This window comes from Myotis nattereri (assembly GCF_964212035.1).
Source record: "Myotis nattereri genome assembly, chromosome: X".
Taxonomy (NCBI): domain Eukaryota; kingdom Metazoa; phylum Chordata; class Mammalia; order Chiroptera; family Vespertilionidae; genus Myotis; species Myotis nattereri.
The window spans coordinates 84994344-85008687 of NC_138078.1; the positions used below are offsets into that span (position 1 = coordinate 84994344).

At 41.9% G+C, this 14344-nt stretch overlaps 1 pseudogene across 1 annotated transcript; it reads right to left on the reverse strand.

The window, feature by feature from the left end:
• Positions 1–12083: 12083 nt before the first annotated feature.
• Positions 12084–12844, reverse strand: LOC308511376 (TCF3 fusion partner homolog; annotated as a pseudogene). Its single transcript has one exon. The product of its transcript is annotated as a TCF3 fusion partner homolog (transcript).
• Positions 12845–14344: the final 1500 nt, after the last annotated feature.

Here is a 14344-nt window from a genome sequence, read left to right on the forward strand (position 1 = left end):
TTAATCAAATCTTTGGTAGCTTCTCTAATATTACATTCACTTTAAGCTGCTTAAATAGTTTCTCTTTTTATGTTAACATTTCAGTTCTGCTCATTTTAAAGCTTTAGTCTCAAACTTGCCTCAAATAATTTTTTTTCTACTACCCAATCTAAGACAAGCTAGTCTGGTCAAAATTTCAAAGTGATTTATAATGTGCTTTATACAGGTACTCTTTCTCAGAATCTCCCTGCCCTCCTGCCTTCAAATTCTATACTGCCAAATGCCTCTTAATTTACTATCAATAGTAAGGTTAGCAGGGCAGCACCTTGGGCTGAACAAAGAAAATACATTTTTCTTTATAAATGGTTTCACAAAGCTGTAGGAGGTAAAAGTGAAGCAAAACACTTGCCTGGACAATGATTATCACTAACTGTGCAGACACCACCATATCAGCAGAGGCCCTAATATCAGACAGATTCAGCTCAAACTAGAGAAAAGCAAAAGATATGTTTCTATCATTGGCATGCAATAGGAATCTCTTGGTTCTCTTTTGCAAACTCTGGGAGATCTCAAGAGACTGGGACAAAGTGGGGGTAGGACTACCCTTTTCATAAACTATGCTATGCATTCTTTAAGTTCTGATGAAATGCCATATTCAAGACCTCCCACTGAGAGACCTTTCAGATAAATAAGCTATCGCCTGGTTTTATATTTAAGCAAATCTATAAATTTCAGAGGACATATGTCAAGCAGCTTTCTTTTCTGAAAAGCAAGCAAAGAGAACTGCAAAGGATAAAAGTACCATAATCCTAGGCTCACAGAATATTCTTCCAAAAACTGACATTTTATTTTATTCTGTTAGTGACATTATATTTTATTCCCAAGTTAAGCCTGGGAGTTCTGAATTTCAACAAACTTCTAAATGGGTTTCAATCGCGAAGGCCCGCAGCGGGTGTTGACGCGATGTGATTTCTGCCCAGTGCTCTGAATGTCAAAGTGAAGAAATTCAATGAAGCGCGGGTAAACGGCGGGAGTAACTATGACTCTCTTAAGGTAGCCAAATGCCTCGTCATCTAATTAGTGACGCGCATGAATGGATGAACCAGATTCCCACTGTCCCTACCTACTATCCAGCGAAACCACAGCCAAGGGAACGGGCTTGGCGGAATCAGCGGGGAAAGAAGACCCTGTTGAGCTTGACTCTAGTCTGGCACGGTGAAGAGACATGAGAGGTGTAGAATAAGTGGGAGGCCCCCGGCGCCCTCTCCCTCAGCCCCCTCTCGCGAGGGGGCGGGGAGGGGGGCACGCCGGCCTTGCGGGCCGCCGGTGAAATACCACTACTCTGATCGTTTTTTCACTGACCCGGTGAGGCAGGGAGGCGAGCCCTGAGGGGCTCTCGCTTCTGGCGCCAAGCGCCCGGCCGGCCATGCGCCATGAAACCAAGAGCTGGTTCTTCGAAAGGATAAACAAGATTGACAAACCTCTAGCCAGACTCACCAAGAAGCAAAGAGAGAGGACCCAAATAAACAAAATCAGAAATGAAAGAGGCGAAATAACAACAGACCCCACAGAAATACAAATGATTGTTAAAAATTACTATGGACAGCTCTACTCCAGCAAACTAGACAACCTGGAGGAAATGGACAAATTCCTAGAAAAATACAACATTCCAAAACTCAATCAGGAAGAATCTAAAAATCTCAACAGGCCAATAACTATGGAAGAAATTGAAGCAGTCATCAAAAAGCTTCCAGCAAACAAAAGCCCAGGACCAGACGGCTTCACAGGGGAATTTTACCAAACATTCAAGGAAGAACTAAAACCTATCCTCCTCAGACTACTACAAAAAATTCAAGAGGAAGGAACACTTCCAAGCTCATTCTATGAAGCCAGCATCACCCTAATACCAAAACCAGGTAAAGACAACACAATGAAAGAGAATTACAGGCCAATATCCCTCATGAACATAGATGCCAAAATCCTCAACAAAATCTTAGCAAATCGGATCCAGCAGTACATCAGAAAGATCATACACCATGACCAAGTAGGATTTATCCCAGGGATGCAAGGATGGTACAATATACGCAAATCAATAAACGTGATAAATCACATAAACAAATTGAAAGAAAAAAACCACATGGTCATATCAATTGATGCAGAAAAAGCATTTGACAAAATTCAACACCCATTTTTGATAAAAACTCTCAGCAAGGTGGGAGTAGAAGGATCATACCTCAACATAATAAAAGCCATATATGACAGGCCCACAGCCAACATCATACTCAATGGACAAAAACTAACACCATTTCCCCTAAGAACAGGAACAAGACAGGGATGCCCCCTCTCACCACTCCTGTTCGACATAGTACTGGAAGTGTTAGCCATTGCAATTCGGCAAGAAGAAGAAATAAAAAGCATCCAAATTGGAAAAGAGGAAGTAAAACTGTCCTTATTTGCAGACGACATGATATTATACATACAAAACCCTAGAGACTCCATCAAAAAGCTACTAGACTTAATACATGAATTTGGCAATGTAGCAGGATACAAAATTAACCCGAAGAAATCTGAGGCATTTCTATACACCAATAGTGAACTTTCAGAAAGAGAGATTATAAAAACAATCCCGTTTACCATCGCACCAAAAAAACTAAGCTACCTAGGAATAATCTTAACAGAAGAGGTAAAAGACCTCTACTCAGAAAACTACAGGACGTTGAAAAAAGATATAGAGGAAGACATAAACAGATGGAAGAACATACCGTGTTCATGCATTGGTAGAATCAACATCATTAAAATGTCCATACTACCCAAAGCAATCTATAAATTCAATGCACTTCCCATTAAAATACCAACGGCATACTTCAGAGATATAGAACGAACTCTCCAAAAATTCATCTGGAATAAAAAAAGACCCCGAATAGCTGCAGCAATCCTGAAAAAGAACAAAGTAGGTGGGATCTCAATATCAGATATCAAGTTGTATTACAAAGCCACTGTTCTCAAAACTGCCTGGTACTGGCACAAGAACAGACATATAGATCAATGGAATAGAATAGAGAGCCCAGAAATCGGCCCGAACCAATATGCTCAATTAATATTTGACAAAGGAGGCAAGAACATACAATGGAGCCAAGATAGTCTCTTCAATAAATGGTGTTGGGAAAATTGGACAGATATATGCAAGAAAATGAAACTAGACCACCAACTTACACCATACACAAAAATAAACTCAAAATGGATAAAGGACTTAAATGTACGACAGGAAACCATAAAAATTCTAGAAGAATCCAAAGGCAACAAAATCTCAGACATATGCCGAAGCAATTTCTTCACTGATACAGCTCCTAGGGCACTTGAAACTAAAGAGAAAATGAACAAATGGGACTACATCAAAATAAAAAGCTTCTGCACAGCAAAAGAAACCATCAACAAAACAACGAGAAAACCCACTGTGTGGGAAAACATATTTGCCAATGTCATATCTGATAAGGGCCTAATCTCCAAAATCTATAGGGAACTCATACAACTTAACAAAAGGAAGATAAACAATCCAATCAAAAAATGGGCAAAGGACCTAAATAGACACCTTTCAAAAGAGGACATTCAGAAAGCCAAGAGACATATGAAAACATGCTCAAAGTCACTAATCATCCGAGAGATGCAAATCAAAACAACAATGAGGTACCATCTCACACCTGTCAGACTGGCTATCATCAACAAATCAGCAAATGACAAGTGCTGGAGAGGATGTGGAGAAAAAGGAACACTTGTGCACTGCTGGTGGGAATGCAGACTGGTGCAGCCACTGTGGAAGACAGTATGGAGTTTCCTTAAAAAACTGAAAATGGAACTCCCATTTGACCCTGTGATCCCACTTCTAGGAATATATCCCAAGAAACCAGAAACACCAATCAGAAAAGATATATGCACCCCTATGTTCATAGCAGCACAATTCACCATAGCTAAGATCTGGAAACAGCCTAAGTGTCCATCAGTAGATGAATGGATTAGAAAACTGTGGTACATCTACACGATGGAATACTATGCTGCTCTAAAAAGGAAGGAACTCTTACCATTTGCAACGTCATGGATGGAACTGGAGAGCATTATGCTAAGTGAAATAAGCCAGTCAATGAAGAAAAAATACCACATGATCTCACTCATTCATGGATAATAGAGACCATTATAAACTTTTGAACAATAATAGATACAGAGGCAGAGCTGCCTCAAACAGATTGTCAAACTGCAGCGGGAAGGCCGGGGAGGGTTGGGGGGCAGGAGGTAGGGGGGTAAGAGATCAACTAAAGGACTTGTATGCATGCCTATAAGCATAACCAATGGACATAAGACACTGGGGGATAGGGGAGGCTGGGGGACTGTCTAGGGCGGGGGGATAAAATGGACACATATGTAATACCCTTTGTAATACTTTAAGCAATAAAAAAAATAAATAAAAAAAATAAAAAAAAATAAATGGGTTTCAAGATACTAAAGGACATTTCCCACAGGCATTTCCAATCTTTATGAATAGATCACTTGCATTGCCACCCTCATTGACTTCAAAAAATTGGAAGGCGCTCTTTTTCCTCCCTCATTAGGGCTAGAGGTGGGTAGGATGGTAACTGGAGAATGTGGGATGCTTATGGAAATCTGTGAGCCCTGTAGTAATGTGCTGGTCCTAAGCTGTATTTGCAGATGATGCCTCTCTAACAGGAGTTTGAACTGACAATGAAAGATATTTAATGCAGTTTTGGTTCAGTTTCATCCACAGTCACAATTTTAGCACAGGGAAAAATATAACTCAATATATTTTTGCCATTACTAATGATTTACAAAAGTAAAATACAGAAGACAGAAACTAGTAAGTAGGAGGGAAAAGGGAAAGAGTAGGGTTGATAACAAATTTAATATTATAAAATATAGAGTCTAGAAACAGATACAAGTGTACTATATAAAGCTATAAAGGCTACAATAAATGAAATAATATTAACGATTTGATTTTCTTGGGTAGGGAAGTTTTGAAGAAATGTAGAGATATGCTATCAAAAAGCTCACCAATCATAACAGGAATCAAATGGGTAATGTTTAAAATGATGAACTAGGTAATATTGATATTAACATATTTTTTAGAGTTATTGAATAAGGCACCAGAAAAGCTAAAACCAAAAACAATTAAAGGTGCCTTCCCCCCGCCCCCCTCCCAGAACCATGACTATTGGTGAGGGAGAATGAGACAGTATTATTGCTTTTTATTTTGCTCTCTTTTGTATTAATTATTTCTATAAGCTGTATGTGTGGAATTTTTAAATTTAAATTACAAGACAGTGTTTGTCTTGGCAATGAGGTAGTGAATCAGATACTATCATACAGTGATGTGGAACTATATACTACCATTACTTTTTAGGAGAAAATTTTTTGTTCTTATAAACTTTTATTATTGATTTTGAGAGAGAGAGAGAGAGAGAGAGAGAGAGAGAGAGAGAGAGAGAGAGAGAGAAGAAGAAGAAGAAGAAGAAGAAGAAGAAGAAGAAGAAGAAGAAGAAGAAGAAGAAGAAGAGGAAGAAGAAGTCAGAGAGAGAGAAACATCAATTTGCTGTTCCACATATTTATGCATTCATTGGTTATTCCTTGTATATGCCCTGACTGGGGATCAAACCCACAACCCTTGGCATGTCAGGATGATGCTGTAACCAACTGAGGTACCAGGCAAGGGCTAACATATACAGGTATTTTTTAATGTGACTTCTGATCTCCTCCCATCACGAGATAGAATCTATTTTCCCACATTATTTTATTTTATTACTAAAGACCGGTGAATGAAATTCATGCAGGGGTAGGGTCCCTAGGCCTGGCCAGCAATCAGGGTCAATTGGGGCCTTCTGGCTGCCAGCCAGGACCTCCCTTCCCGGTAAAAACTCTTGGACAAAGCAATTGGTATTTCTTTGTCTTTGTTTGATAATCATTGTGTTTGAGGACCTTCAGATTAGGCTGGTTCTCTATGAGAATGTCTTCCAAATTAGACCTTAATAGAAGACAAAATTATTTTGAATTATTCCCTTACATATGACCTAGTTAATATACAAATGGGAAGAAGATGGAGCTACAATAAATTGGCTAGATTAATATTCTATTTCAGTCTTACTTGATTTGATGGAAATAACTGAGAATAAGCATTCAGGTGGTAGTCTACAAAAATAAACTTTAAAATAATTTTGTAGAAGATGTTACATTTATATTCATGTGATTATATGGAAGAAAACTATATTAATTTGCAAGGTCAGAGAGTAAATAATTATCAGAGTAGTGATTGGAGTGATTAATAAAAATGCTTTATTTCTAAAGTTGCCCATATTTTAATGTTGTTGTTGTTGTTTTTTAATCTTTACCTGAGGATATTTTTCCATTGATTTTTAGAAAGAGTGGAAGAGAGAGGGAAAGACAGAAAGAAATATCAATGTGAGAGAAACACATCAAGTGGTTGCCTCCTGCATGAGCCCTGACCAGGGCTTGCGCTGGGGAGGAGCCTGCAAATGAGGTACGTGCCCTTGACTATAATTGAACCCAGGACCCTTTGGTCTGCAGGCCAACACTCTATCCCGTGAGCCAAACCAGCTAGGGCCATATTTTAATGTTTTTAAATATACACCACGATATTCAGAAACTGAACAAATTCTATTTAGAAAAAACATTCTAATATTTACAAAAATTAATAGTAACACAGAAGTACACATTTTAAAAATTTAGAACAGTTTCCATTAACATTTCTAAAGTATCATTTTAATAATTCTACTTAGTTGGAAATAAATACAAACATTAATATTTGATATAGTGGCATAATTTTAGAGGCGTGACTTTCAAATAAAGAGTCATGAAAAAGCCGGCAGCCTCTTCCCCCCCACCCCACTCGCCCCAGAGCCCAGCACTTCCGGCCATCGTGGTGGTGGGCGGGCGGGCCTCTCCGCCTGGGGAGGGGCGGGCTTCATCTGTAACAGAGGCCTGGCTTCCCCTTCCTCATCGGAGCCCCCCCACCCTGCCCTTCAGGGCCCAACCTGAGGCTTTTCCCTCTACTCAGGATACACCTCCCTGACAAAAAAAAAAAAGAGTCATGAAAAATTACTAGAAGAAAAATTCAGTGATCACAACCAGAGAGGTTTTTTTAAATGAAATGGAATGGAATAAGATAAAAATATTAAAGTTCACTTTCAGGTTTCATAAAACTTTTACTCCAGTTAGATACATAAAGAAACACACAAATGTATTTTATAGTTCATAGTCTGAACGCTATTCCTTGCTGTGGGTTCCAATAAAAAAAGTTGAAATTTCCTTATTTAGAAGACAACGGACCTTTACATTTTATGGAGGATCTGTGTGTGTGTGTGTGTGTGTGTGTGTGTGTGTGTGTGTACCCATTATTTGATAGTAGTATTATATATATCTTTTAAGAAAATGTCTGGTAAATGGTGCAAATAGTCAAATCATCTTTAATCTATATAAAAATCTATAATTTTTTCATAGAGAATTACATTTGATATTTGTTTTTAAATGCATGGCAGATGCTTTATTGCTGGTTGCTCAGTGCCTGCTAATGCACCATGTGGAGATTATTATAGTACACGCTGAGCAAGTAGTCAGCTGGAGAACACTGGCAGAGAAATGGGTACCTCATGAATAAACATTTGCTTAAAGATCACATTATGTGTGACCACTTTTTGCAGCTGCTATGGTTAGGTCTTTCTTATAAATTAAAACAAAACCAAAGTGAAAAGTGCAAGATCATATGTGTTTATAGATGATAAAATTTATGTAGCTATGGAACATATCTGTGTGATGGTGTTATCCGAATACCCTAAGATTAGAATGATATTACATTCCTCTGAGATTTTGGCTGCCTATCATCTTTTCTAGGTCAAATCCTCAGGCGAGTAATGCAAAGAATTACGAAGTACAGGAGTAAATGAAAAGATAGAATTCAATGGTAAAGTTATGACTGTCCTAAAATACTTCTACTCCTGAAGAAGCATTTGAAGGTTAAATTTCACTCGTAAGAAAACAGCTTTGTATTATATTGATTTTGAGTGACTTTTGGCAAGGTAAAATCTATAGGTGCTTGCTGGTAGGAGGAAGTAAAATTTAGGACGGCACAAGAAATAAGCACATTTATATTCATGAACAAATTTATTCTTTTTCTTTACATAATGATGAGAATTTTGAATATCTTTTCAATAACAAATGCATTAGCATTATGGGCATGAGGAAGTATTACAAAAATGGCTTATAATTTTACGTGCAGTTTCTCAATGTAATTTCTAGATCTTTTGACTTTTAGCTTTTATGGGTGATTATTATTTTTTATTTTTTATTGCATTTATTGGGTTGACATTAGTTAATAAAATTATGTAGGTTTCAGGTGTTCTCCTTTATCCAAGTGCTCACATTCTTAATCTTTTTCTTCTTTGCTTTTTGTTTTATTTTATTGCAATTGGAGAAAATATTATCATTTTAGTTCATTTTTTCCTCTGCATCATACATGTATTCACATTGCATCTTCTTACACTCCAGTAATAACAAATATAAATTTTCTGGAAATATTTCCTATCCAATTATTTCAATTAAAGGATTAGACGCTGAAAAGTAAAAAAAAAAAAAAAAAAAAAAAAAGGAAGCATTTTTTTCTTAAATAAATATAGCACTGTTTACAAAAATATATAAAATAACTACGAATAAACAACATAGAATGTGAAGGACCTATGCACTTAAAACTGCAATGATTATTAAAAGAGATAAAAAAAGACACAAAAAATCAAAAGATATTAATATTCATATTTAATTCAGAGGTTCCTTATGAGATTGCAGCAAAGCAGATTTAAGAGAGCCTATGTGTTCAGTTGCTACTCATTTTGTGTTCATGTAAATAATCAGGCCAAATTGAAGCTGGATTTAATGCTGCAAATAAATTGGTTCTAATTTGGCTTTTGGATAAAAATGAGGATGACTTTAGGGGGAAACTGTGCTTCAATATAATTTATAATACATAGTTGCAGATATTGGACTCTAATTCAGTTAATTAATTTCAAAATTTTATTTGTCACTCACAAGCTGAACTGAATCTTCGATTTATTCCTTTCTCTATTAGGCATACTATAGCTCCTAGTCCCAATTTTTACAACTTTATTTTTGTCATGTCACTTTTTATCTTCTGTCACTGGGTTTCTCTTACATTTAAATAACTCTTTAGGATGTTACATATGCAATTCCTTGGATAAGAGCCAAGACTTTCATTGGTTCCACCACCCATTCATGGTCTTTAAAGCTATCATTGAGAACCTCAGTAAGTCTTCCAGCTGGGTAATTAAAACCTTCCCTCGCTTTCTCTATTCTTCTTGAAATTTGTCAAGAGCAAATGAAAAATCTTGTCTTCTCTACAAAAATTTGTGTAACTTGAATTATGTCATGCTCTTTAAGAGTATGGTCTTTTATATGATATGTGTTTGTCTGTGCATTATATGTGGTGTAGTATTCCTTATTGGCATAAAGAAAGTAAACGCATATATATATACACACAGTGGGGCCTTGATTTACAAGTTTAATTCGTTCCGTGACGGAGCTCGTTAACTCAAATTACTCTGTCAACTCAAAGCAAAAAATCGGCCTAGAGACGGCTCGTATCTCAGAAAAACTCATTAGTCAGGACACTCGTAAGTCAAGGCCCCACTGTGTGTGTGTATATATATATATATATATATCCTATCTAATAAAAGAGAAACATGGTAATTAGCATACGACTGCTACCCTTCCCATTGACTAATCAGGGCGATATGCAAATTAACTGCCAGCCAAGATAGCGGCCAGCAGCCAGGCAGCTTGAAACTAACATGAGGCTTGCTTGTTCAGTGACAGAGGAAACCACCGTTCCCCGCCTGCCTTGCCGGCCTGTGAGCCTGAAGTTTGAAACATTGTAACAAATATAGAAGCTAAACAAAACCTCAGAAACCTGCTTTCAGCGAGCCCCTGATCGCCCTGTGGCTCTGTGTGTGACAGAGGTTGGGGCCACAACCTCCCTATCCACCCTGCTCTGTTCGTGACAGGGGAAGGCGCCCCAACCCCCTAATCAGCCCTGCTCTGTGCCTGATAGGGGGGAGCTCCCCAACCCCCTGATCGCCCAGCGGCTCTGTGTATGACAGGGTGCGGCGCCCCAACCCCCCCCCCCCATGGGCCCTGCTCTGTGTGTGACAGGGTAGAGCCATAACCTCCCCATCGGCCCTGCCTTGAGTGTGACAGTGGTGGCACCCCAACCCCCTGATCGGCCCTGCTCTGTGGGTGATAGAGGGCGGTGCCCCAAACCCCTGATGGGCCCTGCTCTCTGAGTGACAGGGGGGAGCTCCTCAACCCCCTGATGGGCCCTGCTCTGTGCGTGACAGGGGGGAGCTCCCCAACCCCCTGATCGACTCTGCTCCATGCGTGACAGGGTAAGGAGCTCCAACCCCCCTGATGGGCCCTGCCTTGAGTGTGACAGGGGGCGGTGTCCCAACCCCCCAATCGGCCCTACCCTGAGCATGACTGAGGGTGGCATCGCAACCTGCCAATCCACCCTGCTATCTGCATGACAGGGGGCAGCGCCCCAACTCCCCAATCGGCCCTGCTCTGAGCCCGACCAGGGGCTGCACCTAGGAATTAGGCCTGCCCTCTCCCACCCAGGAGCAGGCCTAAGCCAGCAGGGCATTATCTCCCGAGGGATCCCAGACTGCGAGAGGGCACAGGCCAGGCTGAGGGACACCCCCTTCCCCCCGAGTGTACAAATTTTTGTGCACTGGGCCTCTAGTATACATATAAAGCAGGATCACATGGTCTTGGACAACATTTAAAACCAGTTGAAGCTTGGCCCTGGCCAGTGTTTCTCAGTGGTTAGATTGTCAGCCCATTCATCAAAGGGTCATGGATTCAATCCAGTCAAGGGCACGTACCTGGGTTGCAGGTTTGCTCCATCCCCAACCCAAGTCAGGGCACCAGGGTGCATGCAGGAGGTAACCAATCTTTGTTTCTCTTTCATATTGAAATTTCTTTCTCTCTTTGTTTCTCTCTCTCCCCTCTTCCCTCCCTCCTTTCCACTCTCTCTAAAACTAAATGGAAAAAAAAATTCTTAGGTGAGCATTAACAACAACAAAAAACTGATTTAACTTTGATTGATGCCTTTAGAGTTACTACCATAAAACGCTTGTTTTACCCAGGTTTAAGAAGTGTTTATGTTATGATCTTTCATTGAATATGTTTTATAACCTTCCCAAGATTTAAATTTTAAGAGACTTTTTCTTAAACCTAGAGATGACTTTGAGTTATTTCAATAGACCACTGGAATACCTCAAGGATTTGTTCTCTTTCCTTATAAAAAGAACTAGAAGCCCAGTGCATGAAAATTTTTGCACTGGAGGCGGGGGGGGGGGGGGCGGGTAGGGTCCCTAAGCCCGGCCTGTGTCCTTTGCAGTCAGAGAGCCCTCACGGAATGTCCAAGTGATGGCTTAGGCCTGCTGCCAAGGAGTAGGCCTGAGCGCAGTTGGATATCCTTAGTGCTGCCATGGAGGAGGGAGAGGCTCCCACCACCACCGCTGCACTCACAACCATCATCCCGGCTTGTGGCTGAGTGGAGCTCCCCCTGTGAGAATGCACTGACCACCAGGGGGCAGCTCCTGCATTGAGTGTCTGTCCCCTGGTGGTTAGTGCACATCATAGCAACCAGTCTTCCTGGTTCTTCTGTCTTTAGGATCAATTTGCATATTAACCTTTTATTATATAGGACTAGAGGCCTGGTGCACAAAAATTTGTGCACTCGGGTGGGTCCCTCAGCCCGGCCTGTACCTTCTCACAGTCTGGGGCCCCTCGGGGGCTCCTTCCCCTGGCTGCTGGCATCAGTTTTCCTCTGGCGCCTGGAACCCAGGCCTTCGCTCTTCGCCGGGAGGGGCCGGGGCGGTGGGCAAGGGGCTTAGGTCTTCTCTCGCTGTGCGGGCCCAGGGGCGAGGCTGAGGCCGGCGTGGCAGGTGAGGGGCTTAGCTTTTTTTGTTGTTGTTGCTTTTTTGCCAAGGAGAGCATGGGGTCCATTTATTGAGGGGTCAGTCAAAGGGGGGGATGGCTAGGGTGGGGTAGGGCAGCAGCTTTTCTGGCCCCTGAGAAACCCAACTTGAGTCCAGGGCCTCGTCTGCTTCGAAGCCAAAGTCTTCCTCCACCTTTATCTGCATGGGGGCCAGCTCCGGAGTCAGCGGGACTCCCACCCAGCACCCTTCCCGTGGCGCTCACCTCCTCTTCCACCCACTGGGCCCCTTGGCAGGGGCTGGGCTGCTGGCTTCTGCAGGTGCTGGCGTCCTTCTGGGCGGGGACAGCCCCTCTTTCTCCAGAGACTCGTTCTCAGCATTGCCTGGGGTGAGGGCGTCTGTGCCCTGGCTGCCCTTGTCCTCCAGTAAGATGGTGAACTGGCTGGCCTGGTAGTCATTGCCGTAGGAGTCCAGCACCCTCATCAGGAACCTCTGCTCCTGCTGGAGTCTCCTTGTTATCCTCTGTACCTGATGGAGCCTGTTCAGGCCTTGCTAGTTCACCTGCTCAATCTCCCTGCAGCGTCGACCCAGCACCTGGTACTTCCTGCGATTGAGTTCCCATTGATGCCGCCGCCAGCCTTGGGCTTCCTCCTCCTCTTCGTCTCGCTCCTGGAGGCTGGAGCTGCCCAGAACCCAGACACGAACTCCACTTGGGTCTCAAGCTCGCTCTCCAGGATGTGACCACCGAACAGCGGAGGCAGCACCAGCTCCGAGCCAGGAGGTGCTGAGGACTCCTCAAAGCCCACGGCTGCCATGGTCCCCTCTCTCTGCTCCAGCTCCATTCTTCCGGGCTCCCAGTGCAGAACTTCCAACCTTGCAAACCTCTAGGTTAAAGTGGCTCACAAAACCACCCTATCTGACTCCATGGCCAGGCACCTGGGCCCCGGCTGCTAAGCCTCCTGGGAGTTGTAGTTCTCTATTTCCGGCGCGCCTCCCTCACCCCACCCCCACCCCGAGTCCTGGCTGAAAGGTCCTGCTCGCTGGTCTAACGGTGTCTGAGTCACCTCCATCTTTATTCCGGTCCCAACACCGCACCGTCTGACCATGAAGACTCTCTGCTAGGGAGGCCCGAACCTCTCTGCAGGCTCTCTGCAGGCCCCAGGGGTGTGGCGGAGGCTGGCCCAGAGGGCTTCCCTCTTTGCTCTTCACTCGCCACACCGACCTTCCCTTGCTGCTCCTGTGCCTACATATGCAAATTAGCCGCCATCATTCTTGGCAGTTAATTTGCATATTGCCCTGATTAGCCAATAGGAAGCATAGCGAAAGTACGTTCAATTACCCTTTTTGTCTTTTATTAGATAGGATAAGTGTTAATTAATTAAGTATATTTGATATGCTTGAAACATGGGGAATTTTCCAAATAAAAAATACCAATAACTACATTCTATTTGTATAGAACAAATAGTGGATGCTCTAGAGCAGTGATGGTGAACCTTTTGAGCTCGGCATGTCAGCATTTTGAAAAATCCTAACTTAACTCTGGTGCCGTGTCACATATAGAAATTTTTTCATATTTGTGACAATAGTAAAACAAAGACTTACATTTTTGATATTTATTTTATATATTTAAATGCCATTTAACAAAGAAAAATCAACCAAAAAAATGTGTTTGCGTGTCACCTCTGACACACGTGTCATAGGTTCGCCATCACTGCTCTACAGAGTATTTTTGTGAGTTTATTTGAGCCAAACTGTCGACATATGCCAGGAAGCAGAACCTCAACAAATTGAGATAATGTTCCAGAGAATGGCGGGGTTACATTTGTATTTATACATTTGCAATCAAAGGAGGGACATAGGTGGTTACATGAAATTCACTGGTGATAGATTAAGGAGGAGCGATAAAGCAAAGCAGGAGAAACCCCTGGGATTGGATAAAAAGTAAAATGATGGAGACATAATTAGGTGGGTACAGGATCAATTAACATGATAATGAAGGAATTTGTGGGTGCCTCCCACATGAACCCCAACTGGGGCAGGATGTTGGGGATCAATCCTGCAACCTGGGTACATTCCCTTGACCCAGAATCAAACCCAGGACCCTTTAGTCCTCTGGTTGATGCTCTATCACTGAGCCAAACCAGCTAGGGCCTAATTATATGAGATTCTGAAAGAGGCAAAACTAGAAAGAAGATCAGTGGTTGCCAGGTGTTGGTGGTAGGGAAGGATGAACAGGCAGAGTACAAAGGAGTTTTAGGGCCATGGAACTGTTTTGTATGATATTACAATGGCAGATGTATACAATTATGCTTTTGTCAAAAATCATAGAATGAGACAGTTGT